Here is a 3,661-nt window from a genome sequence, read left to right as displayed (position 1 = left end):
AAACGAAGATCATGGCATCTGGTCCCATCACTTCATGGGAAATAGATGGGGAAACAGTGGAAACAGAGTCAGACTTTATTTTTTGGGGCTCCAAAATCACTGCAGATGGTGATTGCAGCCATGAAATTAAAGAGGCTTACTCCTTGGAAGGAAAGTTATGACCAACATAGACAGCATATTCAAAAGCAGAGACATTACTTTGCCAACAAAGGTCCATCTAGTCAAGGCTATGGTTTTTCCTGTGGTCATGTATGGATGTGAGAGTTGGACTGTGAAGAAGGCTGAGCGCCGAAGAATTGATGCTTTTAAACTGTGGTGCTGGAGAAGACTCTTGAGAGTCCCTTGGACTGCAAGGAGATCCAACCAGTCCATTCTGAAGGAGATCAGCCCTGGGATTTCTTTGGAAGGAATGATGCTAAAGCTGAAACTCCAGTACTTTGGCCACCTCATGCGAAGAGCTGACTCATTGGAAAAGACTCTGATGCTTGGAGGGATTGGGGGCAGGAGGAGAAGGGGATGACAGAGGATGAGATGGCTGGATGGCATCACTGACTCAATAGACGTGAGTCTGAGTGGACTCCAGGAGTTGGTGATGGACAGGGAGGCCTGGCGTGCTGTAGTTCATGGGGTCGTAAAGAGTTGGACATGACTGAGCGACTTAACTCAACTGAACTGATGGGCATTTGGAGCAGGTGGCAGGGGATCGGGAGTGGTCAACATGGCACAATAAGTCAGAACACACAAATGAAGACATGAAACACATCTTTCGTGATTTAAGTGCCAACTTCGAGTCAACTGAAGTGGAAATTTAACTGTTTAACAGTTAAAAAGGATTTCTGGCATATATAGTTAGTATATGCTGAGATTTCTAAGAATGCAACTACTCTGTAAATCTAAAACAAATTCTATTCTGTTTTGTTCTGCACTTTACAAGAAGGGCTTCCCTGATAGCTCAGTTGGTAAAGAACCCACCTGCAATGTAGAAGACCCCAGTTCAATTCCTAGGTTGGGAAGATCCGCTAGAGAAGGGATAGGCTACCCACTCCAGTATTCTTGGGCTTCCCTTTTGGCTCAGCTGGTAAAGAATCCACCTGAAACGTGGGAGACCTGGGTTAGATCCCTGGATTGGGAAGATCCCCTGAAGAAGGCAAAGGCTGCCCACTCCAGTATTCTGGCCTGGACAGTTCCATGGACTGGACAATTCCATGGACCATGGGGTCCCAAAGAGTTGGACAGGACTGAGCAACTTTCACTTTCACTTTACAAGAAGCTGCTCACTGATTCAGAAGCTGACATCAGAAAGAACAATGAGGCTCCAGTTACTCGAGGGGCTGAGCCAGCCCTACATCTGGCCAGCGTACCAGCATGCCTGTGCCGGCTCCCACCGGACGAAAGCTGTTGACCACTTCAGTTTGTCCTTCAGTGCAGCTGTGCTCACATGTTATTACTGGTGAGTGTGTGTTTTAGTCACTCAGCTGTTTCCAACTCTATGCTACCCCATGGACTGTAGCCCGCCAGGCTCATCTGTCCACGAGATTCTCCAGGCAAGAATACTGGATGGGGCTGCTATTCCCCTCTCCAGGGGATCTTCCCTACCGAGGGATCGAACTTGGATCTCCTGCATTGCAGGAAGACTCTTTACCCTTTGAGCTACCAGGGAAGCCTTTTTATTACTGGCAATATTATTTTATCATATATGTTATATGAGATAAGGCATTGTATTTTGATTGCATGTTATTAGATAGGTTATAATAATATAACTTTCACATAAGGCTAATAAAAGATGTATTATAAAATATAAAAGGGGGGCACTGGGTGTGACAGGAAAGCACCCTCCTGGGTAAACTACACTTCTAGGGAAAGCATGTGTGCAGCGTCATGAGTTACAATACAAACCGATGAGCCATCGCGTCACTGGAACATGCAGATACCATACTTATTGTTTTAAAATCAAAACCACCTTTGTGCCTGCTGGCTGGCTTGTGGCCAGCAGAAATACCATCCAAACCAAGAGCTCTCTCAACTAAAGAAAAATGCAAGGTTGGGCTCCTTTTCCTAGAACACCGACTCTCATGTATGCGTGTGCATGAGGATAAATCCACGTGTTTAATACCTGGGCTCTTTCTCCAGATTATTTTTCAGATTCATCATATGTATGTTTAGTCTCAGTCATGTCCAACTCTTTGTGACTCCACGGACTGTAGCCCACCAGGCTCCTCGGTCCATTGAATTTCCCGGATTCATCATATATTATTGTTTTCTGTTTATCCTCCGGTTTTATTGAGATTTAGCTGGCATGCAGTGCTGTCTCCAGAGATTCTTGACTCAGCAGATCTGGGCAGGGGCTTGGTCATTTGAATGAGTAACAGGAATCACACTCAAGACCCAGGGTTTCTGCATATCAGTGCTTTTCACACCAGTGTGCACACACATCTCCCAGGGATAGTTTTTAAATGCAGATCCTGGGACTTCCCTGCTGGTCCCATTCATAAGACTCCATGCTCCCAATGCAACGGGTACGGGTTCGATCCCTGGTCGAGGAACTAAGATCCAATATGCCGTGTGGTGTGGTCAAAATTTTTTTTTTAAGATTTTTAAAAGGCAGATCCTGATTCAACAGGCCAGGAGAGGGCCTCAGATTCTGCATTTCCAACAAGCTTCCAGGGGATGCTGGTCCAGAAACCACGTTCTGAATAGCACATTTCTGTCCACTTGGGGACGAAAGATTGTGGAGCCTGCAGAGGGGGCAGGGAAAAGAGCTCACTTCAGCCCTCGTGTTCTTCACTCCATGAGGATGAGACAGGTGTTGCTGTAACTGAACAGGGCTTTGCCCGACCCTCCCGCTCCGCAGATGGAGGGCTGCACTGCCAGGGGCTGGGCCGTGTAGAACGGTGGTGACCAAAAGGCTGAGCCTGGGCCGCTGAGAAGGGCAGTGCGTTAGCTTCACCACAAATCCTAGGGTCTTCTGCTCACACTGTCCTGAGGGATCGGCAGACAAGAAACCAACTCTGGGTCTGGGTCTTGGCCGCGATGGTAAAGCTTATGCAGTGATCCTAACTCTGAAGCACTGGCTCCTTTACACTACAGGTGGGTGGGGTGGGTCCTGTCCACCCACGTGTCTGAAATCGCCTGGGTGCTGTCCTGACCGTGGCGGGGTGGAGGCCCTGACAAGTTCAGATCTGAGCAGGGGATTACTGCGGGCAGTCTGAGGACCCATGACTACGGACAATGTTTTTCTGTGTATGTAGGATATTCTAAGTGTGTGTAGAGATCATTAAGATAATTTTTTTTAAATACCCAAAGTGTGGATAAATTTGGATTACTTATGGGACATTGTGTATTTTCTCAACTAACGTGTGTCAACAGGCAGTCACACATCACATGGGGCCTTCACAATATTCTGACCTTAAAAAGGGGTTTTCGTCTTCTAGAACATTCACAAGAAGTGGCCTGACGGAAGGAAATTTAAATCCTCCAGCATTTCAGAGAGCAGAAGATATATGTGTCACTATTATAAATAATAAGGAAATTAAAATCCTCCAGCATTTCAGAGAATAAAAGATGTACGTGTATTAAATACATATAATTAAAGAAAATTGTGCTCAAATTCTAGGTGGCTGAGTTTCTCCCTTTGTAAATCAAGAAAGAAAACACGCCCACA

This window comes from Bubalus bubalis, chromosome 4 (assembly GCF_019923935.1).
Source record: "Bubalus bubalis isolate 160015118507 breed Murrah chromosome 4, NDDB_SH_1, whole genome shotgun sequence".
Lineage (NCBI taxonomy): Eukaryota > Metazoa > Chordata > Mammalia > Artiodactyla > Bovidae > Bubalus > Bubalus bubalis.
This window is presented reverse-complemented; position numbering follows the sequence as displayed.